A 16600-nucleotide genomic window follows, 5' to 3' on the forward strand; every position below is an offset into this window, starting at 1 on the left:
TAACTCAAACAAGCTCTTCAAAAATGGAGAAGACAGATAAGATGAACTGTGTGTGTTCAGAGGACACGACGCAGCTGTGGGGTGAGCCTCAAACTCAAGAAGTTAGGAAAATACAAAGAAACAGGACAATAAAAAATAACCCTATAGAAAATGAGTCTCTGGTAGAGAAGGCTAACAAAGCCTAATAGGGGCTGAAGAGATGTTGGGGGGTGAGGGGTAGAGGTGGGTAACAGCCCTTGCTATACAAGCATGAGAACATGAGTTCAAATCTCCAGCACCCACACAAAAGGCCAGGTCTCAGTGCACACAGCTGTAACCCCCACCCTGTGAGAGGCAGAGACAGAATTGCTGGGCCTTACTGGCCACCAGTCAAGCTCCAGTGTAAATGAGAAACTGTCTCAAAGGAATAAGGTTGGGAGCCATAAAGAAGGTCTTCTAATGTCCTCTTCTTGCCTCAGCATTCATATGCATGGGCACACTCACCTGCAAATATACACAACATATGTAGGTGTGTACACACACACACACACACACACACACACACTCCCTAAATCTGGTTGTTTTAAAAATAACCAAAGTTGAAAATTAAAAGGGGTTATGACCATAGTCCTGCAAGTATCAGAAAAATGGCAGCACGTTTTACTCAACCCTCTATCAACAAATGTAATAGTCTAAATAAAATCACATTTTCATTTCTTAAGAAACAGTTTCTCATTTATTAGCCCAGGCTGACCTGAATCTCATAATCTCCCTTGGCCTCCCAAGAAGTAGAATTACCAGTGTTTACCACCACACTTGGCCTGTATTTCTTAGAAAGTAAGATTTACTGACCTCCTGTAATTAAAAAGACACTAACCCCCCACACATGGTCTCAGTCTCTCTGTCCCTCCTCCCTCTGCCCATCTCTCTCTCTCTCTCTCTCTCTCTCTCTCTCTCTCTCTCTCTCTCTCTCTCACACACACACACACACACACACACACACACACACAGACAGACAGACAGACAGACAGACAGACACACATTTTAGAAATCAGATATTTCTTAATTTGAATGTGATCGATTTATCATCTTCTTCTCTGCAGCCAGTGAATAGTCTACAAAATCTGAGCTTCGGAAACTACTAAAAACACTGAATGATCTTAAACTCTCTTCAAGAAATATGACAACAAAAAAGAGGAAAACAAAAAGAAAGAGAGCATTCATTGACATATTAGAAAATCCTAAAATCTGACTGGAAAAAAAATTGATACCAGACTCACCCAACTTTCCCAAATAACTGTAAAGGAAATAAGTGTGATATAGAGACAGAGCGATATTACTGTTACTATTTGGTTAAAAAGAAATTACAAGCCACCCTCACAGGTGAATGTAGGCATAAAAATCCCAATGTCATAGAAAATCAAACCCAACACTATGTAAAGTAGAAAAACCTATTCCGTGACCAAGTTGGGTTTATCAAATAATGAAAATCTGTCTGAATCAACATATGATACATTGGAAAAGAGACATCAGAAAGAAAATTCAAATAATTTTAAATAAAATAAGTATAAGTAATGAAATCAATTATCTGTTTGTAATAAAAGAAAGGTGGCTCAGCAATTAAGAGCATGCACTACTCTTGAGAAGGACCTGGGTTCGGTTCCTTAGCACCCAGGCTGGGCAGCTGCCTATTAACTCCAGTTCCGGGGCTTGTCTATTTAAAATTGTATTTGTGTGTGTGTGTGTGTGTGTGTGTGTGTGTGTGTGTGTGTGTGTGCCAGCCCATGCATGGAGGTCAGAGGACAACTTTCAGGAGTTGATTCTCTCCTTCCATCTTTTTGAGGAAGGATCTCTCTTTCTGCTGCCTCAGGCTAGCTGACCTGGGTGTTTCCAGATGACTCTCCTGCCTGCCTCTCACCTGACTGCAGAAATTCTGGTCTTACAGCTGTGCACCACTGTATCTGCCTTTTTAAATTTTTATGTGGGCTCTGGGGATTGAAATCAGGTCATCAGGCTGTTGCAGCTAATGAGTTTCCCACTGTATCACCTCTTTGGAGTATAAAATCATCATGCCCATAAAATCCAGATATCTCAGGCTGGAAAGGTGGCTCATAGAGTAAAAAGGTCCTTGCCATGCAAGCCCGACAACCTGAGTTAATACCTGGGACTCATATGATGGGAGGAGAAAAGAGATTCCCACAGCTTTCCCTATGCTCTCCACATGCATATGATAACTCACATGTAGCTGCATTCTCTCTTCTCTCTCTTACACACAATAAAATAATAATCACATAATAATAGATAATATGAAAGATGAATTTTAAAAGTTCAGGTATTCTCTGTGTAAATTTACAATCACCCTTCATATCAGCTGCAGCTCCCATTGTGTGGGGTTGCAATTGATCTTACTGGTAACATCCACAAATAATAACTTTCCAAAATGGAGAATTTTCTATTACAGGAAAACTGTCTGAATTTGAACCTAGGATAGCATCAGTAATTTTTTACTGTATGTTCCCAGCAAATGATTGTGCTACCAGGGGAAAAAAATGCTTTGAGGACACAGTATAATCATGAGTTCCTTCAAGTATAAATTTTGATAAAAAGTAGTTAATAAAATTAAAAGATATAAGATTTGTACCTTTATTCAAATGCAAGAAAAGATTTATGTCTGAAGCAGTGGTTTTCACAGAATATGCATTTCCCCTTTTCATATCTATAAATTTATTAATAGGAGGTTTTGTCTTGATTTACTAACACAGGAAAAGATGGAATGTATCAGTACCAAAAGCAGACATATCATAAATTCAAATCTACGCACCACCCTATTCTTTCATTTACAGAGTGACAAATGGCTGTGCAAAATCAAGCCCATTAACGGGTTTAAACTATAAACTGGTTCTTCCCTAACTGCTCTACTCGCCAGGTTTAAAACACTCCATTTTTAATTAACAATTGTCAGCCTGACTGGTATGTGAAAATATCTCCTTTCGAGCAAGCAATTATCTACATACAGCTTCATGATGCTATATGAAGGCTGAACTCAAAATAAGTCCTGGTTATTTATCAAAGTTCAATGTAGGTCCTGTCTCATAAATCAACTTCATACTGGACAAAAGCAAAAACACATTCTTGTTTATTTCATTATTTTTCACACCAGGCTCGATGACGGAGCTGTTAGTTTCCTATGACTTGAAACCTGAGCAATCTGCTGTATCAATCCAGTCAGACACTAAGTGACAGAAACACAAGAAGACCCAAGCTCCATTAGCCAATGTTGGCGGGCCACAAAACTGCTATTCCTTACAGACCGGGACAATTGATTCTCACGTGCTCTGAAAACAAAATGTTTATAAAAAGAACCACTGGGGCTGGAAGAACAGCTCAATTGAGAGAATGCACTGCTCTGACAGAGGACCTGAGTTCAATCCGCAGGACCCTTGTCAAGTTGTTCACAGCTGTCTGTGACTATGGCCTCTGTGGGATCCATTACATCTGGCCTCTGTAGGCCCCCATGCTCATGTGCACATATGCACACATAGACATAGTAAAAAATTTAAAAAGGGAAGAGTTTCCACTCAACAAGGTCTTTATAGATGCCATTGAACAATACATCCCCTGGTTTCTTTCCTATGCCCGTCCTATAGTCTAGAGTCCTTAAATTTTTGAGTTGGGATGGTAGGAAAACTATGTCAAAAACAACGTGGATTCACACCTATAATCCCACTTGTCTTCCACAGGTCTCCTTTCTGATCACTGGCATTAAATGACCTTATCACACAGTTGGTTATCTATAACACACAGCGATGTGTTGCATTTTCCCTGCACCCTTTGCTAGGACCAAGAAGGCAGTGGTGCTGTAGACATGTCATGTAAACCATGAAACATCCTGAGTATCCATCACAAGAGCCCCCCAAGAACCACAGAGGGAAATGTCTACGTAAAAACATCTGTTCTCTATTTCACAGGAAGAAGGTTGCTAGAAGTCATTGTGCATTTGCCAGAAGTCACAGGAGGAGCCTGGTGAACAACAGACACTCCCAAGCATAGGAAGCCCAGGACAGCTATGAATATAACTCCACACAAAATTGTAAACTCACATAAAACACTGTGAGATATATGTGTGGGGGGGAGGGATGTTTTTGCTGTCATTGTAATTTCATTGCATGGTTCTCCAGCATGATCTCTGTAGGTGACAGTGTCCTGTTGCAATGTCAAAATGCTGGACACCCTGACTGTCACTTCCCATCACAAGATGATGTCACTTCCCATCACTAGGCGATGCCATGATTTGTTTTCTGTTGCTGTGATACAACAACGCCCTGACCAAATCCAACTTGGGGGGAAGGGTTGATTGCCTCTTACACTTCCAGGGCACACTCCATCAATAAAGTCAAGGCTGTAACTCCACCAGGAACAAAGGACAAGGAGAAAGACTGCTTACAGGCCCACTCGCTGTCATTCTGGTACAACCCAAAGCTACTTGCCCATGGTGACACTGACCACTGTGGGTTGTGCCCTCCACATCAGCCAACAATTAAGACTATTCCCCACAGACATAGCCACAGGGCAATCCCTTGATTGATACTCCTTCTACCCAGGAGACTCTTGGTTGTGTTCAGATGACAAGAGAGAATAACCAAAGCAGGTACCATTCTCCCCACTGCACAGATGGAGAAACTGAGGCTTCCAGAGTCCAAGCCCAACACTCAAAGTCAGAGTGAGAGGCAGAGCGGGAGTGGGAACCAGAGGGCCACCAACTGCTCAGCTTGAGCTGCCTCCCTGAGCTGCACCCCAATAATCCCTCTGGTGCTCACCCTACTTACCAGTGTGATTTTCAGGCAGACGCTCGTCATCCATGGGGGAAACACTTCGGCTCCCAGTCTGACTTACTACTGGGTTCCTGTGTTATTTCACATGAAGACAGTCAACAGCAGAGGGGGCAGAGGTCTGGTTTCAAAAACATAACTTCAAAGGAATTCCCAGGGAAGGTTCTGCAGAACCCAGCGATCACCACCAGGGCCCAAAGGCCTCTCAGATACCTTCTCTCTCCTCAGGACCCTCAACCCCCTCAAGACACCCACCCAAATGCCCCTGCTCTTTGCGGTACAGAATCCTCATGTCTGTAGTCAAGGCTGGGCTTTCTTTAAGGGACATTTTGTTTTTGTAAACTGGGAATCAAAGTGGCAGAATTATAAAAATTAATCCAATTTTCTTTCATTTATTTTTTTAGTTCATACCTCTAAAAATTGTATTTTGGAAGGCGCCATTTAAACCCCATCATTTCTCAATCAAAGCTCTCTTTGGAAGCCCTGAGACCTGACCCAAGCTAGACCATGACTTCGCCAGCCGCAAAGCCCCTGCCCACTGGGAAGGAGGATGGAATGCACTATTTGACTTGAATCTTGGTGTCAGAAATCAGGCTGGAATTGCCTTCATCAACTGCCAATACTATGAGTCTTTCTGGCTTGAATTTCTATAAACAGAGAATAAATTTAAATGTGACACAAAGTGGCAGCAAGGAGCCAACCATTAGACGGGGTGGGGGGGGGGGGTAAAGTGATACAACCACATCTGGGAAGACAGTCAGCACACCTCTCTGCTGATGCTGTCAGAGAAGTCCTCAGGCCTCCCAGGTGCCAGCCTCACCATTCTGTCACTCACTGGGCCTCAGGTGCGTGCTCATCAGCAGTGGCTGAGGAGGGGGCCACTGACTTCTGCTCCCACCTGAAGCAGTGTGTTTAAAATAAGCGAAAGCTTATATGAAACTGAAAAAGTGGGAAGTCAGATTTTCCCTTTACAGAGGGAGACGGAATCCTCCAGCCTCCATGGACAATGCCTCCTTCAGAAAATGCAGATCAAGCAGCACACTGGTGAGGCCAGAAGGCACAAACCAAGAATGCATTCTACAGGGCTAAGGAGATAGCGTAGTCAGCGAAGAGCCAGCCCTGTGAGCCACAAGTCCCAGCTTCAATCCCCAAAACCTTGGTTAAAAAAAAAAAATTAACACCCTAACACTAGTAGAGACGGCAGCAGATCAGATCCTCAGAGCTCAGCTTGCTGTCTGGCCAGCTTAATGAAATGAGCACATTCCAGGCCAGCGAGACCCTGTCTCAAGGAACATGATAAAGAGCAATGACATCCAGACTGGTCTTTGTCTGTGTCTTTTTCTTTTTTTTTTTCTTTTCTTTTTTTTGGTTTTTCAAGACAGGGTTTCTCTGTGTAGCTTTACACCTGTCTTGAAACTCACTCTGTAGACCAGGCTGGCATTGAACTCACAGGGATCTACCTGGCTCTGCCTCCCAAATGGTGGGATTAAAGGCATGTGCCACTATCACCCAGCCTTGGTCTTTGTCTTACACACATGTACACACACACACTGACACAAACACAAACACCAGAACATACACACACATACACACACATACAAAGAACACATTGTACATTATACACATGTATGAAAATGCCATAAAGAAGCCTACCATTTAATATAATGAACACATGCTTTTAGAGGGATAAAAAGAATCCAGTAACAGTAAAACTGCTTTTTGCATTAAGTGACTCCTGGAAGGAATGAGGCTTCACACAGAACAGTTGATGTCATCTCAAAGACCAGAATATTAACTGTAGAAACAAGAAGGGAAGCCTAAGGGGGTGAGTAGAGATGACCCAAGTGGTTCCCGAGGCTCTTTCCTGCCAGTGTTGTATGAAGATGGCACCCCATGTCCTCCTGGAACCCCATTACCACCTCACTGGATTGGATCTCATGTTCCACATCTCTGCCATGAGTTCCAGCCACATGTAAAGCCAAGTTCATGGCTCGTGGTTTTGTCTGTGCCTTACAGACTGCTGCTGTCTGCTGCAGCACTGCCTCTCATCCAGCAGCCTTGCTGGCGTCTCCTCTGGACGCCCACTGCTTCTCAACACAAGAACAGAGCTCCCTCTGCCTCCAGCCTTCCCCCAGTGCTCCTTCAGCCCTCTTGGAAAGGAAAGCTAGTCTCATCTACCAGTCCACCAACTCCCCACTACCAGCTTACACCCGATACCTCACTGGCCTTACTTTCTAAATGCCATCACTTGACCTCAGCCATGTAGCTCTCTCCTGCAAGAGGAGAGGAACATCATAGATGCAGGTAATCTACCCAGGATGCATGTCATCAATCTGCTGCAGTTGGCAAAGGGGGAGTGATGGGGAGCAAGCTGAGACGGAGAGTCTCGTTGCCAGATCTTCTACTCAGCCAACCTGTGCTGGGCAGTTTATGTCAACTTGACACAAGCCGAAGTCTTCTAAAGAGGAGGAAACCTCAATTAAGAAGGAAAATGCCTCCATAAGATCTAGCTATAGGTAAGCCTGTAGTGCATTTTCTTAATTAGTGATTAATGGGGAAGGCCCAGACTATGATGGGTAGAGATACCTCTGGGCTACAGGTCCTGGGCTCTATAAGAAAGAAAGCTGAGCAAGCCAGTCAGCAGCACCCCTCTGTGGTTTCTGCATCAGCTCCTGCCTTCAGGTTCCTGACCTGTTTGAGTTCCTTCCCTGACTTCCTTTGATGATAACAGTGATATGAAAATGGGAGCCAAATAATCCCTTTTCTCCCCAACTTGCTTTTTGTGGTCATGTTTATTTTGTCACTGCGATAGAAACCCTAAGACGCCATCTTGGGTTGAGATCCAACTCTGTGGGAATTGCCCATAAAACAAACAATCTACTGAGGATCTGAGCAAAGCCACATGTTCACTTATTTCAGGACAATGAGATAATAATACATTGAGAACGCATATTCTGAACATAAAAATCACACTGTTTTTGGTATGTGGAGGAAGAGGAGCTGTAGGGTGGATTCTTGGAGAAGAGGAGTAGGCAGTGTTCTGGTGGGGACCACTATAGAAGCTGTAGGGGTCCCCAAGAACGAGCTCTTCTCCTCTTCCAGGGTGTGGCTGGACAAGGGGGACTAGAGGACTGCCAGAAAGCAAACAGCCCACAAAGAAGCCAACCCCTGGAGACAAGAATCCAGGGCCAAATGGCTTAGGAGAAAAAGTCTCAGTCTCTCTCTCTCTCTCACACACACACACACACACACACACACACACACACACACACACACCATTCTCGTCTTTGCTAACACTAGTAAGTCTATCTCTAGAATTGGATCTATATTAATTAGATGTTTCTAGAAACTACCTGAGGGAATCAGGACTGCAAGCATGTACTGGAGTCCATGCCACATCATGATGGGAAGAGGTATTCAAGGCTCACAAACAGGGCAATGAGAAGACCACAAATAAAGTTGACTTTAATCTTGCTGAAGTGAAAATTTTAACTTTCAAGAAATTTTATACATTTATATATGACTTACAAAATTTAATTAAATATAATGACTAAAATATCAACCATGCATTCACTTTGCTATAAAAACATATTCATTTTTAAAGTAAGAAAGATGAGACTCCGCAGGAAAACATGATTACAGGCAGGGGATGCAGCTCAGTGGTGGAGCTCACAGAGAGGACCTGTTCTCCCATTCTGGGGTGCGGCTGGAGCAAATAAACCATGGATGAGCCTAAATCCTTGGAAACAGAAGCCGGAGCCAAAGTGCCTCGGAAAAATGTTAGCTCAGCTCTGTGCACCACAGAGAGGTGTCTTGTTCATGTGGGAGGCTCTGGATTCCTCTCAAGTTCTAAAAATCTTTTGTTGTTGTTGTTGTTGTTGTTGTTGTTGGCTTGTTCTTTTTCTCTTTGAGTCAGGGTCTCATAGAGCCTAGACCGGCCTGAAACTCACCATGCAGACACTGAACTCCTAATCTTCCTGCCTTCATGTCTTAGCACTAAGATTATACTAGGATTCCACCAAGCCTGCTGGGGTTCAAGTCCAAGATCTCATTCATGCTAGGCAAGCACTCTACCAACTGTGGTATATCCCTAGGCCCCCAGTTTATATATATGAAAGTATAAAATCAAGTAGCAAAAAGGGAAATTACACTACAAATCAACAAAAGTCTCTTAGGATTTTTTAGTAAAAATTTAAGAGGATCTCAGCTCCAGAGTGAGGAAAATATGGTCACAGGAAACTGTTGCCATTTGTCAAGAATCCACAATTTCATAAGGAAATATTAAGCTGATTCCTGCCCTTCGACCCAAGAGTGACTTCCTTGAGGGCAGAGTCCATGATGAGGAATGTCTCTGAGAATCTCACCATGCAATGGCCACAGGAGCTGCACACGGCTTGCCCGATACTGGCTCTTGGTGAAATTCAAGGTCACAATACCAGGGCAGCTCTGTCAGAAGGACATTCCAGAATGGACTACAGATGAGAAAATAGCACAGTCTTTGGAAGGAAAAGTGTGGCCTCCGCCAGCCGCAGAGGCAATGCATGCTTGGGAATTGCAGCACACGGAGTGCCTGCCTATAGTCAGAACTCCTGAGGAAAACCCTCTTGGCAGGTGACTTCCTGCAGGTTTGAGGCATGGAGATGCCTGGTGGACAGTGAGGAATGACTGCTTTGGCAACTCCTAAATGATTTCTGAAAACAGCAGTCTCCAAGACAGGATACCATCAGCAGACAAACAGAACGGGCCACCTGGAGGTGTTGATGGACCACAGCAGCTGAAAAGGGACCCACTGTGCTTTCTGTACCTTCTCACTAATTAGACCCTCCCTTCCCCTCACCCAGAAGGAGAGAAAGCTGGAAGTTTCCAGAGAGGTGGCTAAAAGTCCTGAATGCCCCTGCTCTCAAAAGCTACGAGGTCAGTGGTGACCAAACCACCACCTCAGAGAATCTTTAATGTGGGTTGGGGATTTAGCTCAGTGGGAGAGCGCTGGCCTAGCAAGTGCAAGGCCCTGGGTTCGATCCTCAGCTTTGACAAAAAAAAAAAAAAAAAAAAAAAAAAAGAGAGAGAGACTCTTTAATGTGACAAAGACAATGTGTGATTGTATGGTGCTGTCCTCAGCCAAGCAGGGAGTTACACACAGCACGGACCACCAGACTTCCTTTCTAATGTGTGTATTCACATATATTAATTATACATTATAATGGGTACACATCATTATGACACTTTCACACACATACATGCATTTCAATCACATCCACCCCACCCCTTGTTCCCTTCCATTCCAACTGACCCCTTTTTCTTCCTGGCCAGTCTCCCACTTTTGTTTTCAAATTGTGTGTGTGTGTGTGTGTGTGTGTGTGTGTGTGTGTGTGTGTGTACAATAATTAAAGAAGAGGAGGTTATGAATTTGAGAGGGAGTGGGGGATAAAGGAGGAGTTAGAAGACAAAGGAGAGCTGAAATGATGTAAATACAGTACTAATTTATAAAATTCTCAAAACATGTTTAATTTTTTAAAAAGTGATACTGGCCATGGGAATAAGTCCATGAGAATAAATGTCCAGAATGGAATCTTTTCAGAGTCCAGGCTGGCTTTGAACTTGTGGTCCTCTTGCCTCAGCCTCCTAAGTGCTGGGATTATAGGCCTAGCCAGGACATTCTACAATTGCGGTGGAGGCAGGGAATGGGATTTGGCTTCACTCCAACAAAGACAGCAGAGACGGGGTCTCTGAACACATGGTGCTCACAGTTATGGCCGTCTGTAAAGGAAGTGCTTGCCCTCACACATCTGGTGACCACTGGTGCAGACTTTGTACCAGAAGACACCATTATTCACAGTGGAGATAATCAGAAACAGCTCTAATAAAATAAGCAACAAGATTCCTTTGCTAGGTAAGCTACACACGTGATGCCAGCTCACATGTGGCCACATGTCTTCCCAGGGTAACCCCAACTTCCCCACCAGGATCATGAGGAAGGCCAAAACGATCACTTATGGCAAAGCCTAATTGCTCTCTGGCATTTGAAATACGATTCTATGTAAATAGCAACTCCACCTTTCAGATTTGTTCAAACCCACCTCTGCATGGTTCCACTAGAACATACACCTCCTCTATAGCAGAGATAGCAGAATGTTTTTATGTGGTTTACTTGAGACGGCATTTCTTATAACCCAGGCTGGCCTTGAACTCACATATATCCAAGGATGGCCTTGGATTCCTAACCCTCCAACATCTACTTCTCAAGTGCTGGAATTACAGGCACATACCACAATGCCTGTTTTATGTACTGCCAAGAATCAAACCTAGGACTTTGTGCTTGCTCTGTAAGAACTCCAGCAACTGAGCCATATCCCTAGCCCCAGAGAATCTTTAAATAAAGATTAAAAACTAACTCACTTTGGAAATGTAAGTTTTAATTGTGTAATAAATTTGAATTGGCTCTTCTGAGGAAATGGCTATTTTCTACGGGGAACCGGGACAAACATGTCTCAAGAGATTAAAAGTCATGTTCTTGTGGTTTTCTTTAGAAATCTGCAAATTTGAATTCAATTTAAAAAATCAAGGCACAGGGACAAAGCGGGAATGAGCAGAGATGGGGGAATGTTTGTGCCATACTACAGCTGAGAGACAGCAGGAAAGTGCATGTTTCCAATTACCAATGCTCGAGAGAGAGACACGCAGACAGCACCCGGCATGCTAACCAGAGCCTGGGGAGTGACCTGATAATTCAGTTCACCTCAAGAAGGAGCTTAGGTAAGGAAGAATTATTATTATTAGGTGACCTCTTTCTCGCTCTTCACACAAAGGCTGGTTGTGCAGGTGTAAGGGCTCACACTTAGGATTTTCTCACAGCATCCAGCAGGTCAGGAGTTGCCAGGCAATCTAAAACATGTCAGCTTCCCATTACTCACAGGCTAAGATGGACAAGCAGTGATAATCTGGTACAGGGAGGGCTTGACAAGATGGATGGTGATGAGAATCAACGGTGCTAATCTCTGGCTTCAAGTGAGCTTCAAAAAATATCTCCACCAGCCCCATCCACGTGTAACAATATAAATAACCAGAGACGGGGAGGTTGGGGGTTGGAGGGGAGAAATGGGTTTGAGGGATTCTCTCTCCACCTTGGGAAGGTGACATCTGATGCTGAGATTCAAGGTTACCTCATTAAAATGAAAGAAGTCTTTCATGCCTTGGATTAATTTGAACAAGCTTCCTTTGGATATGGATGACTCTTCCGTAAGAAACACTAAAGGGGGGGCCACATGTGATGGCCATGGGGTTTGAGGGACATTTGTGGAACCAAAGCAGGGGGAAATGCAAAGGTTCTGACTTAAAATTACATGCCTGCACATGTTCATGGTGAGGAAGACTTTGACGGCCTCATCCTTCAATACTGAGGTCCAGCTCCTTCCTGGAACCTTCTGATGCCCTTAACTCAAGAGACTGTGGGAGCTTCAGAACAAGCACCCCAAAGTTCCTGAGATGATTCATGTGTGAACTAGATTCAAGGAAAGATAATGAAGCCAAATCATAAAACTATGCCCACCGACCCAACAAGCCTCTAACACTCTCCCAGACGTTAGCAGGACTCAGAGATGATGAACTACTTGGGGCTGGGGAGATGCCCAGACTTTAAAGTCCCCCTTGTACATGTTCTGAGCTCCATCCCCAGCACCTACATAAAACACACAGCTACAGCAGCCCATGCCTGTAATCCCAGTGCTGGTGAGGCCAAGAGGAGCATCCTTCAGGCTGGCCGGCCATCCAGCCACAGTAGCCAAAGGGGCAAGTTCCAGGTTTCGTGAGACTCCCTACCATAAAAAAAAGGAAGGTGGAGAATGACCTAGGAAGACACATGATATCAACCTCACATATGCATGCGCACACAGATGCACACATAAAACTTAAACACATGAAAATAATGCACCACACTGAGATTCCAGATTTGTAAGAAATAGAATACACAGCATAAAGGACTTACTTCAGGCCAGACATATTAAGAGTCCAGGAACAACCCTGAAGCAGAATCCTATCACCTGTATTTCTGAAAGCATTTCTAAGGAAGATGCACAAAAACCTGCCTCAGTCACTGGGACTCGAGTGAGCCTCTAGTCAGGGCAGAGGACCGTCTGACACTGGATACACAAGGGGCTCTCCCAGAACTCTGCAGCGCGCCTTGCTTCCATATGTGTATCCAAAGATGCCAGCCCATTTGGGAACACATCTCTTTTCATTTCGGCTTCTTTGTGTCAGACTTAGAGAAGCCTCACATAAAACGATCAAAGATGTTTTCGTGGTCCTTCCAAACCTACATCCCAGCAACAGTGCTTCAATGCCCTTCTGTGAATCCTCTAAAAATGAGAGTTTTGAAGATGTCTGGCAACGGAACGCTGTGCCTCACAGCTATAATATTTTTAAAAGGCATTCAGTTTAAATTAATATATTTGGCCAGACAACTGTATTAAAATTCTTGTTATTTTTTCTCTTATAATGGTAGCCTGTGGTATGACTAGTCTTCTTCAAAAAATCTGTGCCGTTATTGCTTCTCTCTTGCCTGGGGTCCATCATGTGTTTTTCATTTCAGTGGGCTAGCGCTGCAATACCTCATTAAAGCAAACACTCGGCTAAACGAAAGTCTTCATACCGTGCCACAAAGGGCGTAAACGGACTCAGAAAGTTTCAGAGGCTCATAACTCACTGCAAAGCACTCTAGTACCAGCTGCTCAACTGATATCCAACCCTGCTGGGTGATGTCACAGTACCCACGCTCTTAAAACAGCCAGTCTTTGGAAAGTCTATACATGTTCTCATGCAATAAAGCAGTTACTGTGTAAATAGGGCCCTTTTTCCTACTCGGTAAACAGTCCTCACTGCAGCGTGCGCGCGCGCGCACACACACACACACACACACACACACACACACACACACACAGGTATGCACACATATAAACATATATACATATACATACACAGAGGGGAGAGGGGAGGGAGGGAAACGGGGAGCAAACACTCCAGCTACACTGCAAAGGCTCCTAGCAACCCACTTGCAGACACAGCCCTTCCAGCCTACCTCTCTCTTGCTGGACAGCTCCCTTCCCACAAGCCTGTCCGGCCTGCCCTGCAATCTCTGCAGCCGCCCCTGGGACTACTCACTAGGAGTGCCAGACTCTGTGGGACAGTGAGCTCCTGACATCGAGGGAAAGGCCATTTCTAGTCTTTTTAAATTCTCCAGTTTTCCTTTCAAAAAGTCTGAGAGAAGCTGTTGGGGATATTTCAAAGTTCCCACGGCCAGAGCACCTGACTCAGTTCCTCTAGAGTTCACACTAGGAAGCTTCTGGCCCGCAGATACGGTCTGCTCTGAAGAGTAGTGTTTTAAGTGGCATCAAAGGCCTGAGGATAGGTTGGGGCATAATCTGACAGCGAAGTGTTTTGCTCTTGTCTCCACGAAGGTGGACACTACATTTCAGAAGACAGGAAGTAACGGTGATGACGAGGATGGAGACAAAGTGCAGCACTTGTGTATGGTTTTGGTAATGTAAATGGGGGCAGCCTCTGTGGATATCACTATGTTGGCACCCCAAAGAAACTGAAGCCGGAGGGATGACCCGGCCATCGGGAGTCGTCACTGCTCTTGCAGAGGTCTGGAGTTTGGTTCCTGGCACTCATATTGGGTGGCCCACAACTGCCTAGAATTCCAGCTCCAGGGGATCCTGGTCAGATCGCCTGACCTCTTTTGGCCTCCTTGGACATTCATCTGCACATACACATGAGTAAAAATGTAAAAACAATAGCATCCAAACTGGCAATTATACTTCACTGTATACTTCAAATTCACAGAGACAGACAGTATGGTGGCAGGATCTGGGCTTGGGGACTGGCAGAATGGAGTCACAGGGTGGAGGGTTCTACTTTTATGAAGCTAAATTTAAAAGACTGCCTTGTCTACCACACCCAGAGTTGATTTGGAATCTTACCTTGACGTGTACTTTGTGGTTTTCAAAGCATGTTTACTCATTTATGTGGTGTATTTTTGATCACTGTCCTTGTCTTAGGCTATATGTTGACAGTTAGAAAACCCAAAGATGAATCATAGGGGCACCCTACACGTCCCAATCCTGCACAGACGTCAGTCAGTACCACTAACATGATATGGAATGTGTTCACCAAGACAAACCGATAATTCCTAGCTTTTCAATTCAATTGCAGTTTCAAATATTCTGTCATACTGACCACCAAATCCACTTGAACTCACTATCTCCCAGGACTGCTCTATATACAGCTACCCCTTTTTCTAAGGACACAAATGAAATACTACAGAATGCCACCTAGAAAGGCAGATATTAAATTATTATTATTAAACTATTAAATCTGTCTTCAATCAGTTAAAAATTGATATTTCTTATTAACACAAAATTTCTGGCACTTGCCCATACTCATTCTCCCTGCTTAAGCCAGCTGTCTTTGGACATAGCCCTAGGCCACTGTATCTGAACGTAATTATTACAGAGGGCCACAAGCCATGGCCGCCTTCTCCACCCCTGAGACAGAGAGAAGGAACATTTAGGAAAGTAGTCCACATGAAAATCACTGGGGTTTAAGAACAGCCAGTCTCTCCTCACTCCTTCCATCTTAGGATGCTCCCCATTTTTCCTAGAAGGTCAAGCGAAGCCTCCCATGAGTACTGGCCCATTCAGTGTCCTCCAGCACTGTGTCCATTCTTGCTTAGAAAACATGTGCACTCCCATGCCCATCACCACACTGGGAAACAAAGGATCATGCTCCTGAGGGACTGAACCTTAAGACAGAGTTCGACGCTCTGGATATGCCAATGCAGCGGGGCACTTTCAGCCACGGCATTCAAAGAGCAGGTGAGAACTATTTAAAGAATCCCTTTTTGCTCTAAGCACCACATGGACTTGCTGAGATGATTTCAACCCTGGATTTTCTTTCTTCAGGTTTTCGTTCCTTAACCAGTAACAGGGCTGGAGGCATGTTGGAACACAGTCCACGAATGAGGCTGTGGAAGGAGATTTTCCAGAGCTTGTGAGGAAACTCCAAGTAAACAGGTAAGAATCTTGTAATCTCGTTCCTCCATAACGTGGATTTTGTTCTTGGAATGTGCTTTCATGCCCTCCCTGGTGTAAACAGGAGTGGGTTTACTTCAGATTACCCAGCATCTACTATTATTATTTAGAGGATGTTTCCAAGGACAGGTTGTCCTTATGATGGTATCTGACTTGAACCAATGTGACCTTGCCCTCATGACTGTATAAACCTAAATTCATGTGACCTTGACCTTGTGACTGTATAAAACATGAACCAAGTGAATTTTGTTCACATAACCTTGCTTCACACTCAGGATGCCTTTGGAGTACAAACTGTCTGATGCCCTGAATAAATATGGCTGTTGCATGAGACTTTAGTTCACCTCATTTTTAGGACCCACTCTCCCGCTCTCTGCCAAATAGAGCAGCTACCAGGGCAGGATTAAATAGAGGCATTTGGTTCAGTGGAGAAAGATCTCAAGCTTTAGCATATGGGAAAACAGTGTAACAAAGCATTTCCTTAGACAGACCTTTGACCCTCCTCCTTCACTGCTAAGTGGCTTAATAAGAAGTGAGTTTCCACCAGTCACCCTGAGGGCCAGCTGGCATTGGTTGGCCACAGCTGCAGGTTTCTGGAGATGGGTCTCGATGGAGTTTGTCCCAGGCTATGTGACTGAGGCAGTGACCTGCTCTGTCAGCTTCCACGGTTCAGAGTCATCCAGCTTCACACCACACCAACATACTCTG

This window comes from Onychomys torridus, chromosome 12, assembly GCF_903995425.1.
Source record: "Onychomys torridus chromosome 12, mOncTor1.1, whole genome shotgun sequence".
NCBI lineage: Eukaryota > Metazoa > Chordata > Mammalia > Rodentia > Cricetidae > Onychomys > Onychomys torridus.